General features: G+C 34.6%; 1 long non-coding RNA gene across 2 annotated transcripts in view; it reads left to right on the forward strand.

Moving 5' to 3' along the window:
• The first annotated feature begins 9,898 nt into the window (after window positions 1-9,898).
• LOC149256752 (uncharacterized) overlaps window positions 9,899-15,473 on the forward strand; it is a 250,400-nt gene continuing 244,825 nt past the window's right edge. For both annotated transcript variants that reach the window (XR_016267295.1, XR_016267296.1), the window contains exon 1: window positions 9,899-10,321. This is a non-coding gene — a long non-coding RNA (uncharacterized LOC149256752). The remainder of the gene's footprint in view (window positions 10,322-15,473) is intronic.

Below are 15,473 nucleotides of genomic sequence, written 5' to 3' on the forward strand. Positions count from 1 at the left end.
TACAGTGTGGCAGAAGCTCAACCTGATCCGTCTATATTGCGAGTACGGGGAATGGAACAGGGAACTGTTTTTGTTAATCCAGGGATACCATTACTTGTTCATGGTGGTCGATACACACCTACAGCGTTCATACTCTTTAAGTGAAGAAACGAAGGAAGTTTGCAGAGAAGTGGGCAGGATAGTCGATATCGTCGGCTTCAGACTCGTGGATTTGCTGACAATACCTGAAAAATCAATATTGGCGTTCGTACATATTCCTTCTTATCTTGGAAAATCTAGGTATTTGAAAATCCAGAGCATGGTCCTAAAAATTTACTATCAGATGTTTTATCACAATACCAATTATCCTCTTCTAAACAAGGGAACAACCATAGTTCGTTGTGTCATCGAAATTACTCTCAAATTGTTAGGGCACCACAATTCGAGGGATGAAATCATAAATGAAGATCTCCACAAAGGGACGGGGATCCTGAAAGCAGCCTGCATGTGGAGGAGGCTCACTTTGCTCCTTTTTGACAATTACGTGGATGTTCTTGTGAAACTTGTAATTTCTTCCCCACACGGAGGGGCACATTCATGTATTCGTAAAGCACTCAAGCGAGCGTTTGGTATGGAAAAGTTTGGTATGGATCATTGTAGATCAGCAGCGACACCTTTGCAGCAGAATCTGAAATTGAGCAGTGATGATGGCACTAAGGAGGTTGATGCCACAATGTACAGATAGCTGGTTGGTAACTTGATATATCTTACAACAACCAGACCTCACTTGGCATACTCTATTAGTGTGTTGAGCCAATTCATGTCCAAACCCCTTGAAAGTCATGGGTAGCAGCAAAGAGCGTGTTGAGGTATCTTTGTGGTACTGTTAATTATGGTATTTTATACACTGATGTATCTGATGTTACTCTAGCAGGTTTTTCAGACTCAGACTGACCAGGTAACTTGGATGATCGGAGGTCCATCACAGGTTACGCATTCAACATAGGTTCCGGGGTCATAGCTTGGAGCATCAAGAAGCAGAGTACTGTAGCCTTGTCTTCATGTGAAGCTGAGTATCAAGCATTGTGTGCAACAACGTGTGAAGCGATCTGGTTGAGAAGGCTTCTCAAAGATGCATCAAAAGAACAGAAGAATCCCACTTCCATCAAAAGCGACAACGAGAGCACCATTAAATTAGCATACAATCGAGTGTTTCACAAAAACACCAAACATATAGACACTAAGTTTCATTTTTTTAGAGAGAAAATACAGTCAAAAGAAATTGCTATTGAATATTGTAAAACTTGTGACAATGTGGCTCATATTTTCACAAAGCCTCTTGCACGAGTGAAATTTGAATTGTTTAGAAAGATGCTAGGAGTCTAGGAAAACCCTTTCTCCATTAAGGGGGGAGTTAAAAATGATTAATATTATTTTGTATTAATGGAGAAAATGGTTACATTGTTGTAACGTTCTCCCTAGTTTAGGATTAGTTCCTAAAGTTTAGGGGTTTGGGTGCAACTTCCTAATTCCTAGTATTGTATTTAATGATGTAATCTTTCATTGATGAATAATAGAGTGTACGAGAGTGATCTCTGTGTTTTGGTGAGTGTAGTCTCTAGGTAGGCCACACCTGAGAGCTACATCTCTTTCTTTTCAATTCTGTTCACATTTTATCTAATGCTAGCCTCCAAATTCTCTAAGGAAAATGAAAATAAAGTCTCATCTATTTCAATGATGCCAAAACATACTAAAATCATTAATGAAGATCAAGTTGACCTAGTTGTCATGTTTCCATTACCTGTGGTATATGATGTAATAGACTATGAATTATGGAGCATGTTTATGGAGACTGATTTCTAGATTGTATATGGTTGGTATTTTTACTAGAGATAAAACCACAAAGGATTCAAAAGAAGACCATACAAGATCAATGGATATCATACTAAGAAGCTTATCATATCCTATAAAACAAAAGGTAGTACACTGCTCCTTCATTATAGATATGTAGGAAGGGATAGAAGATCTTTATTCAAAATAAGCTAAAAAGGAAGCTCCTAGCTTAAGGACTGAGGTAAAAGAGGAAACAATGAGAGAATAAATACTAAAAAGTCATCTTATATAAAATTTTGAGGACATGATCAAGCTACAAACTAAATTTTATCAAAAAGAGAAAAGGCTTAAAGAAGAAATTATCTCCTTGAAGAGCGAACTTGAAGAAGAAAGAAGAATTGAAGAAGTGACCATACCAGCTAAAAAGGAAGGAAGAAGATTGTGAGAAGCATGAAGAATAAGTTGTATCATTAAGGATTGAAGTTAACAAGCTCAATAAAAAGTTAAAAAGCTTGCAAGAGATAGATAACATTCTCAGCTACAACAAATCAAGTACCTTCATGGAAAAATTATGCAAGCACCAAGTCCACAAAGGAGAATTTTCAAGAAAAAATTGAAAGAGGAATATTTGTCCTCAAAAGACAAAGTGAAAACTAGAAGAAGTGTGAAGTTGCTAGTCCAATAAGTTATGCTAATATTCTCAAAAATATACCTTCCAAGATGAGCAAGAGAAGACTAGACCTCCTCCAAGTATGAACAATTTTATAATATCATCAAGGCAATCCAACTCACTAAGGTTCCAAAGTATAATTCTTGGTTATTGTTATTCATGTACAAATTTTGGGCATAAGGCTACAGATTGCAAAGATTATAGTAGGGTTAACTACAACAAATATCATCAAAACCCATGAAGCATTTTTACAGGCATAGAAACCCTAATGGATCCTCTAACAAAACATACACGAAATTTTCTCTAGCATTCAAGTAACTTTGAAGATATTATAAGTTATTGTAACTGTGATATGAAGTAGAATCCTAAGTATATTAGGCAAGAAATCAAACCCACTAGGGTTTGGAGAAGAAAACATGTGGAGTAGGAAGAAAAAATATCATCAAGGGAGCATCCCCACAAAAGAAAGATACCCATTTCCATTGACGTCCCTGGGGAGAGAGAGGATAGAATATGAAGCATGATGAAAGGGGGGTCATAGGTGTCAACATCAATGATGAAAGGGGGGCCATAGATGTCAACATCAATGATGAAAGGGGGGTCATAGATGTCTAAATGTTCCTTCCTAATTTCTCATTATTTTAGTATATCCCCATTCTGGCTTCCCTTCCTCCTCATGCCTTTTCATGGTTCATATCAAGGTTTCACCTCTTCACCAACCATAATTAAATTATAATTACAATCTAAAGTATTTTTCCCATTTACATTTACACACCCATAGGAGGATCAATAATATAATTAATTGCAATTACAATACTAGTGGGAGTTAAGTGTTGGGGATACAACACCTTCCAACCTCTCCAACAATAAAAATTCATGTAATCCATGGAGACTATTCCCAAGAGAGGATTACTCCAAATAAAATCTCAAATAACCTCTAAATAACCCCTTCAAGTGTGAGCAACTTCCAAGTGAGGTAGGATGTTCAAGCTATCAACCTCCAAGGCAATAAAATGAATTAATTTAACCATTGAATGGTTAAATAAACCTCAACATGTGAGCACAAAGTTTAATAAACCATAATCAAACCTCCCAATTATCACCAACTAATTAAATCAACATCAACACATGTGCTAATGAGTTGCACAGGGAGGTGGGTGGTCTCTCCCTTAAGTGTTGGACCATGGAAATAAGTTAGATTTCCTATCAAAACCCATCAAGATAAGAACATAATGAAAAGATAGAAGCTCCACCTAGGTTTAAAATTACAACAAACCAAGAACTAACTATAACATGGTAAAACTGACCAAATCATAGGAGGGGATTTCTCCACTAAATATGTCTGTAGTATCCTTCCACTCTAACTTCATATTGGAAGAAAGTGCATAGACATTGAACCTAACATTATCAAACAAATTTCCACCTAGGTGATATGGCCAATGAATATTAGAATACTAAGTTGAATATTAGAATACTAAGTCACTTCACCTACCAACCAACTAAATACAACCAAGGGGTGATCAATTAGGCAAGCATATTTGAGAAGAACACTAAATCAACAAGCACAATCATCCAAAGAAAAGCCAGGTTCACCCAACCAAAACCCTCCATCAAACAATCCAATGCCATCAAGAAAAAGATCCATGAAGATATATCCCAAAAAATCCTGCAATACTTTTAGATACCAAAAACAAATCTCAAACCTCATTCAATATGAAAGATAACACTCTCTTACTAACTAAATTATGCAAATATAAGACTCTCTCATTAACTTAATTATGTAAATTTTTCGTATAAACACTTCTGCCTTAATAAATACAGTCATATCAAAATTAAAATCTCACATATAATTTTCATTGATGAAATCTCATCCTTAGGGAAGATATCAACCAGTTAAAAAACGATACCCTACCGCATGTAAAAACATTTAACACAAATCACACATAGGCGTTTAACGCAAATCACACATGAAGCCGACAAAATTAATTTATGTGGAACTTAAATGCTGCTAATACTCCATATCCTTATTTAAGGAATCCGTCGATCAAAACCACCAATGATCCGCTAATCATTTGCATATCATTTACATCTCCTCCAATCATTTTCATATCCACCAATCGATTGCAAAATGGCTTCAGACGGTGTTCCGGAACAATATTTGGATGTGGTGTTCCAAGAATTTGCCTACGATCCCATTCGACTCCCGCTTGCAGAAGACCCTACCCAGCTGCTATACAACCGCAGGACAATGGAGACAATTTGGGTGACGAAACACGATGCCATCAACCCATATACCCGCCACCCCTTCCACATCAACAATGTCATCCCCCAGATTGAGCTGAGACAAGAGATGCAGCGATACATCACCAGAAACAGAATCCCAGGGCTTCAGGTAATTCCGGATTATACTAAACTCTTAAACCAGACTGAAATGACAAGTCTGCTGAAGGATTTGGTGTACCGTTATCGTTATATTTCTCAGAAGAAGGAAAATAAGAAAGAAGCGGATTGGAATCCAGTGTGGCAGAAGCTCAACCTGATCCGTCTATATTGCGAGTACGGGGAATGGAACAGGGAACTGTTTTCGTTAATCCAGGGATACCATTACTTGTTCATGGTGGTCGATACACAGCTACAGTGTTCATACTCTTTAAGTGAAGAAACGAAGGAAGTTTGCAGAGAAGTGGGCAGGATAGTCGATATTGTCGGCTTCAGACTCGTGGATTTGCTGACAATACCTGAAAAATCAATATTGGCGTTCGTACATATTCTGTCTTATCTTGGAAAATCCAGGTATTTGAAAATCCAGAGCATGGTCCTAAAAATTTACTATCAGATGTTTTATCACAATACCAATTATCCTCTTCTAAACAAGGGAACAACCATAGTTCGTTGTCATCGAAACTACTCTCAAATTGTTAGGGCGCCACAATTCGAGGGATGAAATCATAAATGAAGATCTCCACAATGGGACGGGGATCCTGAAACCGGCGTGGATGTGGAGGAGGTTCACTTTGCTCCTTTTTGACAATTACGTGGACGTTCTTGTAAAACTTGTAATACTCTGCATTTACCGTTATGATCAACAACATATAGTTTCCTCCCCACACGGAGGGGCACATTCATGTATTCGTAAAGCACTTAACCGAGCGTTGGAATTAATTGAAGCATTAGTAAAGGCTGAAGATTCTGAAGCTTATAAATATGTGAACCACAAGAAAAGGCTTCGAGAATTGGACATAGTCAAAGATATTGTTGGAATGGTGGAACTTGTTATTGCAGGGGTCAGATTCGAAACATCTCACCTTCGATTCGGTTTAATTATCACAGCGGAACTTCTGAAAAGCGGTCGTAGGAAACTGAAACAAAGAGAGATTAATGTTTTTGCAGATTTGCTTCAAAGCGAAACTGCAAACAAATATAGCACACATGTTAGGCAGTTGCTTCGCGACATCACAACGATGGCTGCTTCTCGCTAGAAATGACAGATGATGTTAGGCTCAGTCTAGGGCCAAGAGTGTGTGGGGCTTGAATGTTTTAATTTGTATATTCATAACAAATTTGTATATTTTAATTTGTATCTTCATGACAAATTTGTATATTCATAACGTTGTGCAAAACGGTTTTTATTTAAACATAATTTCACTTTCAATTTTCTACAATATTTTTAAAAATTTTAACTAATAACTTATTAATTTGATGAATCAAATATTCCACAAATTAATAAACTAATTTACATTTATTAATTTATAAAAATTTAACTCTGTTTATGAAATTTCTTCAAATTTAACTATCCATTGCATAAAAAACTAGGATATATATATATATATATATATATATATATATATATATATATATATATATATAATATTAATAAAAAATAAAATTACTCATAACTAAAAAAATAAATTATATATATATATATATTTTTAAAAAAAGGTATATATTTTAATTTGTATATTTATCTCATTTTCTTAGTAATGAAAGTATTTATGCTAATAATTTTTTAGATTTTAACTCACTCATAAATTTACATTCTCTTTTGAATAAGTTGAAACCAATAAATTTTATATTAAATATAAGAGATTGTTTGTATATTCAAAATCTCACATTATATATATTACATAACAACATAAGTAAGCTAAAACCAACAAATTTAATATTAAATATCATATAACAATATAAGTAAACTGAAACCAACAAATTTAATATTAAATATGAAAGATTGTTTATATATTCAAAAATGTCACATCATATATATCATATACCATATACCAACCTAAGTAAGCTAGAACTAACAAATTTTATATTAAATAAAAGAGATTATTCACATATTAAAAAATGTCACATCATATATATCACATACCAACATCATAGGTATCATATATGATGTAGGAGCATCATGGTTCCAAATTTTGTACATTTAGTAGAATGTAGGGGGCATGTGTTTTCAATGAAGTTGGTTCTCTAAGTATTTAATTAATGTAATTTTCAATGTTTTGAGTGACTTAGAATAAGATTTAATTAAATATTGTGAGGAATATTTAAGCGGTAAAGCTTCTGAGATCAACTCCCCTCTCTGCCTACCTATCATCTTGTAAGCCACAAGATTATATGTTAGAGGATTGCAACAATTTCAGCAGTTGATGGTTGATTCAAAAGGGTTGCCCAAACGGTTTGGGCGTTTCATTTTTTCATTTGGCATGGAATAGTTTCATCGGGCAGCACAAGGTTTGTGCCTAACTGTTCATCATTTTGTGATGTTATTGCCGCCTATGGAAGATTGGATCGAGCTGCATCGAATAGTTTCATCAGAGCAGCAGGGTTTGTGGCTAGCTGTTCATCATTTTGTGTTGTTATTGCCGCCTATGGAAGATTGGGTCGAGCTGCAGAGGCAGAGAAAACGTTTGAAACGATGGTTAAAGCAGGTGTGGAGCCAGATGTTTTTGTTTATGGTGCCTTGATAAATTCATTTGCTGAAGCTGGATGTGTGGAAGAAGCTGTACGTTACTTTCAAATAATGCAAAACGCTGGTTTTACAGGGAACTATGTGGTGTATAGTTGTTTGATTAAGGTTTATAGTAAACGTGGGAAGGACAAAGAAACATACAAACGCATACAGGAATTGGGTGTTGAGCCACATGCCTTTTTATCAGGCTGTATGGTTGACCTTTATGGTCGCACTGATATGGTGACTGAAGCACAAGAAGTGTTCAAAGTCTTGAAGAGAAAGCAACAGGCAAATGAATTTTCTTTTTCCATGATGTTGTCCTTATACAAAAAGAATGGAAGGCTTAATGAACCACTGAAATTGCAAAGGAAATGTTAGAATCTGGATTTTTTACTAACGTTCTTTCTTTTAATAATGTCATTACCCTTTGCAGATGGAAGATTGAGAGAGGCTGTTGAAGTTTTTCATCAAATGTTAAAACTAAAGGCTTCACCCAATGAGAATACACACAAAACACTCGGCATTCTTCTGAAGAGAGGAGGCATTCCAGGAGAGGCAGTAGAGCAACTCGATGTTGCAGGTAAAAGTGGGCTTCCACATGGTATTCAGGCGTTGAGAATGACAATATTTTCTGCAGTTGGGATGCATGGTGAAGCTTTGGAAGCTTGTGATGAACTGATAGCTTCTGGGTTGGATTTTGATGTGTCTTATTACAATGTTGTTATATATGCACTTGGTAGTGCTGGGAGGATTAATGAAGCTTACAAGATGTTCATGATCATGCAAGCCAAAGTCTTGAACCCAGATACAATTACTTATTCAAGTATGATAATTAGCTATGGGAAGCTAGGATTGGTAGACGGTGTTAGGAGAAGGTTTTACAAAATGAAACAGAAGGGTTTTCAACCAAACGAATTCACGTTCAAGGCAGTTATAGATGCCTATAAAAGTGCTGGGAAGTTTGCTCTAGCCAGATTTGTTACCCACGAGAGGGAGTTCATGCATCAGTTGCAAGATCATGGTCACTTTACATAAGATTATGCAGATCGGATTTCGAGCTCCATTTCATGTGCAAAGCTTTTAAAAGGAAGCTCGCATATCCTATATTCATGCTGTTGTGTCTTTTAACATTTTGTAAAATTGTAACAGGTTATTATTTTGGGAAATTTAAATCTATGCTCCTTGTATAGAGAAATTGTGGATAAAAGGGTATTAGTAGTTCTTTTAGTGTATAACAAAAATGCAAATAAAAAGACATTGGTCATTCCCTCCTCCAATATAAATTAAGGCTTTGAAAACAGACTGCAAGCTTTAGGTTTTTGAAGTGGGAAGTTTTGATATTTCCGCTTCACAATAATAAGAGTAATTAGGGTTTTGATATTTTATTTTGTATAACAAGAGAAAAGATGGGCATTATGGATGCTACTATTGTTGTTTCACCAGATAGATATGCACTTGTATTCGAGAGATAGTGAATCTGTCAATTTTTCTCTTCATATTCTGGTCAGAGATTAGTTACATCTTATTTAGCATAAAGCATTTCCCACTAATGGCTTCGTTCAGTATAGATTAAGACTTTGAAGGCAGTCTGCAATCTATTGGGTTTTGAAGTGGCAAGTTTTAATGTTTCTGCTTCACAATAGGAAGGGTATTCATGGTTTTGATTTTTTAATTTGTATGACAAAAGCAGAAGAGCTCATTATGGATGCTATTATTGTTGTTTCAGAAGATCAATCAAGGTCATCAGGTAACTTGCTCTGTCTCTGTACAGCTTTTATTTATTTATTTTTTCAGTTTTAACAACATTTCTGCATGTTAGAGTATATAACCCCTTTTTATTTCAGATTTGTTCATGTTATTGATTATGTTAGTTTTGTGATAAATGTGCAGATTGTGATGCCCTGTTTGGCACAAGCAAAGCAGAAAAATGGTTCCGAGGATTGACTAATATGAGAAATGATCAACTTCCTTTCCAGGCAAAAGTCTTACCACAGAATTTGGATACCGGCCTAAAGGCTAAAACTTGGCAGAGTAGGAGATAATTTTTTAGTGATGTTCAAGGTATCAAGTACAAAAACTAAGGTACTTTTTGTTTGGTTGCATTTTGAATGCTAAAGATCTGGATAAAGTTCTGAAATCGAGTCATCCTTCCGTTATTTCTCCTCTGTTAATATAGTTGAAAGGAGAGCTTTTCGTCTGATATAGGTTGTGTTTTACGAATTGTAAAAAATGAATGGATAAAGGAATAGATTTATTGTTTTTATGACCAAATTGGTCTCGCAGACCTTCCAGATACATATTCCTTTACGTGACAAGTTCATATTCCATGATTTGATATTTATGTTTGAGGAGTTCTCTAAGAAGGTTTGAGAGTGAGTCTTGTTTCTCTTTCTGTAGTAGATTTTGGATGTGGTGATATTGAAATGAAATAATTCTGAGTCTCCAGTTCTTTTGTTGACAGGGCTTCTGTGTAAGGTGGTGGAGGGAGCAGAATAAGAAGAAGAAGAAAAGTGTTCAGAGGCTCGTGGCATCCAGGCAGCTTAAATTCATGTAATTTGGCTATTTTTTGAAATCTCTGAACTGAGATAAAAGTGTGTCTGTGCTATATATTGCGCTAGATATACATGAGGTTCTATTTCACTATAGTGAGTGTTTTAAATTCTAAAGGTGCTGACACAGTGATTTTACTATTCTCTCTATCGCTGTCTACAAATGGGGGTTATGTTATGCACGATGAAGCAACTACGCTGTAATATGTGGACATGACAGATCAAACAACTCTGGGGCACATATTCCTTAAGACGGAATTTGGCATTGTACCTCAAACTAGATGAAAAGTAGATCTGTTTGGGCACTCGGTCGTTCAAGCTTATCTTCTATCTGCTGAGGTTTGTTGGTGGTCTTCCCTGTCTTCCTTTTTCTAGAATTTTGCTTCACGAACCCTGGAAACTGATTATATTGCATATCCTGATCCTTATTGGAAATATGGCTTTGGAATCCCCACAACCATATATATATATATATATATTACATTTCATTAATGAACTGAAAAAAATTATACAGGATGGAGCATTGATCATGGCATGCCAACTTTGGCTCAACCTCAAAAGGATCTACATTTCCTGTAAATATTTATCATGTCTGAAATCTAGACAAACATCTTTGATCCATGATATTTAACGAGGAGAGAATGCTTTTGAACAATCTGAAAGTTAACAAGAATAAGAAATTTGTACAAACTGGAAAAAAATAAATCTACGCACAGCTAGAAAATATTCCCTTTATATATTAATTTTTTGAACAAAGGATCCTATCTAAAGTCTCTCAAGATTATTGGATCCTATCTAGTTAGATATTTCTTGGCTCCTTGACACAACACATGATCCATCTATAAGGGTTTTGATACAAAACTTAATCCTTATCAGAAAGATCGATGCACTAACAAGTGGCCATGATTCAATGGTGAGGACATAATGCCCAACAAGAAGATGCTTCCATGAACCTGTTGAAAAGTTTTTGTAACTTAGCCCAAACCTCTTCCCTTAGCATGGAGGTATGATATGTCCTTATACAATGCTCATAAAATTGCATATGTGAGCGACATATGACCAATGGAGTTCTTAATTACAAAAGGGTTTGAGTTGTTATTTTGTTATTCTAGTTTTAGTTACATTCAACAGAAAATAAATTTTGTTTTGATTTGTGTAAAATAAATCTTTTATTGCAGGGATTATTGGAATAAAGAAAATGATTATTTTTGCATGAGGTGCCAAGTGTCACTATTGAAAATTTCTATAAAAGAAGGAGAAAGTTAGTGAGAAAGGGACTTTTTGAACACCCTACTATTGAATTAATATCCTAATGAGGTACTTAGAGTAACTATCAATATTTGTGGTGATTTTAGTAAAAATGGAGGTTAAATTCCTTCTTCATCATAATGTTTGTAAGATTTATTTCTTTTTTTCTTAGGCTTTGGTGTCCTACTTTTGTAAGATTTATTTCTTTCTTTTGTAGGCTTTTGCTTTTAATTCCTACCTTTATGAGCTACAATGCTTTAAAGGAAACTAGTCTTAGCCTTTTTCTCGATCTAGGTGGTTTGTAAGGAATAAAAATAAGATGTGACATACCTTAGTAGATGTTGTTACCTTTTTTTCCAGCTAGGCATACTTATATTTGTTCCTTAATGTTATTGCATCTAGGGTTAAATTAGAAAAGAACTTACTAATCTCTAAAATTTTAAATGCATACAATTACGGTTGTGAAAGCATACACTTGATTCTTCTTTACCTTCACTATGTTAAGACAATTTAGGCACATATAGGTTATAGTTTTAATGTTATAGTTAACGTGTTAGGTATTAAAGTTTATGTCTTGTAACATTTTAGGAGTTACAACTTGTTTATGATGAGAGTGTACTAGGGGTCATAATTTTTAGAATTCCTTGTGTTAAAAATCATATTGCACTATGGTTTACTTAATAATAGAGTTATTCCCATAAGGATTATAAGGTAATAAATGCCATTTTTTCTTAATGGTAATAATGGTTAGAAGTTGCATTTTGGAAGGGTTTGCAATTCTCCAAGAGTGATCAAAGTATATTATGGTTTATATGGGATATGGGACATATAAGTATTTTGACTTTCATAATGGTTTTTGGTTGAGACACATATTGTATTTGATATTATAGTGACCATAGTGGTGAAAGGTTACATTAAGAAAGGGAAACAATTAGTGGGGCTAATATATAGTGCAATACATATGAATATCTAATAATAAATTCATTATAAGTATTTTTATTCTTTACGAAAGTATTTTTTGTTGTATTTGTTTTCTTTAATTTTTGCCTTACGGCGTTTCCTTTGCAACATCTGATGCAAATGCTAGTTGTAAATGTTCTTGAATGTAGGAGGACATGAGAGATCTAGGCTAGTTGAGAACTCATAAGGATTTTGGCCATCTAAAGGTCTAATATAGGATTTTGGTTGAGTAAAGAATGGAACTAGGAGAAGCTTTAGGAGAGATTGAGAGATTGTTGGATCTAAACTGAAATTAGTTCAGATTTCTCTTTGTATATATTGTAAACATTTGAAGCATTCTAGAGGTTGGATTGAATCGAGGCTGTAAATTGGACCTTACCAGTATGGCCACTCACCTATGTAATTATATTATGTTATATTAATGAAAATACAAAAACACACTGTGTCATGAGGGTGAATAGATTATGTGTGCAATTCATTTCCGAGTGAATCATAGACAATATTAGTCTACATAAATAATATCATTTCTCTGTGTTGAGAGACATTGGTGAAACCTTCTGAAGTTTCCTTTGTTGAGTCAGTGTTGAGATGTTTGTTTAGGAATGTGTGTGTAAGGTGTATATATAAGTCTAGATCCTTATTGTAATGGCGGATGGATCAGCCTCGAGTTAACTGCAGTCGTATTATTGAGGACAGGCAGAGAACAACTATGAAGACAGAAACTATGATTTACCCTCAAATTCCAAAGAATTTTGAATGAGGGTACGAAGGTGGAAGGGATGGACAAGATCACCCTAGTGCAATTGAATAGTTTAAATATTTAAAAGCAATTGTGGAAGAATTTCAATTTGGCTTTTCAACCAGGGCACACTATATACAGAATGAAATCCTCGGATTGAGCAGACTCAGTCTTATGTCTGCATCGATTTGGGTTTTGTGGCTATATGGCTACATCAATATAGATATCATATAGTATTATAGGAAAAAAAATAAAATAGTAATCTAATCAATACTAATATATAATTTGAGTGGGTTTAACCATCCAAACCATGTGATGTTTTTTAAGAGGGTATGTACATTATTATTTATATTATTATATTTATTATTTTATTATTAATATAATAAAAAATTAATTATTGCATTTAAAAGAGGGTATAAAATGTATTTTTTAACTATAGAATTATCATGATTAGTCACATTTTAGCCAACTTGTATGGGCTTATTTTGCAAAATATGATTAGTGTCTCGTTTGAGATTTATGGTAAAAGAGTTAAAGGGAAAGCTAATTTTAGGAAGCATTACTTAAATATTGACCACCTTGTCCCTCTTAGGATTGTTACCAAGGAGTGTTGCAATAGTAAAATTAATTTCTTATGTTGTTCTGTTGGCTTTAGAAAATCTTTCGACATTGTTCCTCGGGAGAAGTTATGACAAAGGCTCGATGAGATAATCACTCCTCTTGAGTTGAGAGTTGTTGTAACTAGGTTATACGAGATTGTTATTTCCAGGCTTAAGACCACCAAGGGTTGTTCTCAAGAGATTAAATACAATATTAGGGTTAGGAAAGGATGTCCCCTATCCCTTGCCCTTTTTTCTATTTACATTAATAAGCTATAAGAGTGTTTAGAAGTTATACGATGAGATAGGCCCAAGCTTGCTAGTATAGTCATTACTCTTCTCCTTTATGTTGATGATAATGTTCTTCTTGCAAGAAGTCTTGCTAATCTCGAAAAGAATCTTAGAATCCTCCATGATCACTACTCCAAGATGGTTATGACTCTTAATAATGACAACATAAAGTCATGATAATTAAATCCAAAAGAATCAACTATTATAATTTCATTTATTATAAACAATTACTTGGAGAAGGTTTCCTCCATCAGCTCAACTAAACTAGAGAATTCAGAAAATGATTATAGGAGGTTGAAAATCTTACTACGAGCTTAGAAGTAATTGTAAGTCAACTAATATTTGCGTTTGGAGTTAAAAGAAGTTTCTCTTCGAGAGTCTTGTCACCCTTATTATTTTATATGGATGCAATGTTTGGGGCTTTCGGTATATCTAGAGAATCATGGAGAAAGATTGAGATGGTCCAGAAGAAAGTTATGACATACAACCTCAAGATTAAAGGAAATACTCCTACTTTATTCTCTTGATTAAATATATCCTCTCCCCCATTGAAATCATGGCTAAGTTTAAGTATCTAATGTACAAGAAGAATTTGTACAACATGGAATCCAAGAGGTTCCCCAAAATTTCTTCTAACTCTAGTCAAAACCCCTAACTCTGGCTCTAGTGAGGCTGACATAATGATTCCTATTCTTGACTCAACCATTGGGGGTAAAGGAGGAGATCACCTTGGAGGATAAGGATGATATTAAAAACAATATTACTTCCAAGTTTATGGGATGATAAGGAGTTAGAGGGAAAAATGAATGTAAGATATTATAAGGACGTGATAAACCCCACTCTTGCTAACTAGAGTGTTATAATATAATAATATAGTACACTGAGCGGCTTTGCTTAAATTATTTGTAATGGTAAGAAACATCATATACAACATCTATGATGTATTTTAAGTCTTCCTCGAATGAACTTGTTTATGAGTTTTTCATCACAAGTGCAAATGCATTATGATAAGGTATCTTAGAGGAAGGTGCAACAGATCTAAATACTCTTTCGTTGGGGGACTCACGAATATCTTAATTCATTTTTAAAAAACATAATTATGGGGCCACATGGTGCGTCACTGCTACCAAGAATGCCTTAAAATGGAGGTTTCAAATATGCATAAAACTTTAGAATAGTGGAAAAGGAGGCTAGAAGAGGCCTACTTTAAGGTTTTATCTTTAAACAGTTTTAAGAAAGTTCGCCACATGATCACCTTAGGGTTCATTGGTTGACACACATAGACATGATGGAATGTTGATGGTTATAAGGGTCATATTGGGCACCCTTGTAATGTTACAAGAATTATCATGGATGGATTGGTTGCTCTTAATCAAATTGGGTGCATCACGAATCTTCATATCTTCTATTGACTAGGACAAACCAAGGTAAGATCAAAAGGAAATTTGGCACAAGGGAAAGAAAAGTGGGGATTATTGGAGATGACCCCATCTAATATGAAAGTATTATTCATGATATAATAAATTGGCAAAGAAATATTCAATGACTTGGTTGCTTGGGGTACAAGAGAATAAAGGAGTTGGGTGGTCCACACTTGTGGATGGTGATGGATGGAAATGATGCCTTTGGGCACAAGAATCTATGGAGAGAAAAT

The sequence above is a fragment of the Pinus tabuliformis genome, chromosome 7, assembly GCF_031772625.1.
Source record: "Pinus tabuliformis cultivar Carrire ecotype Pingquan chromosome 7, CPIR1, whole genome shotgun sequence".
NCBI lineage: Eukaryota > Viridiplantae > Streptophyta > Pinopsida > Pinales > Pinaceae > Pinus > Pinus tabuliformis.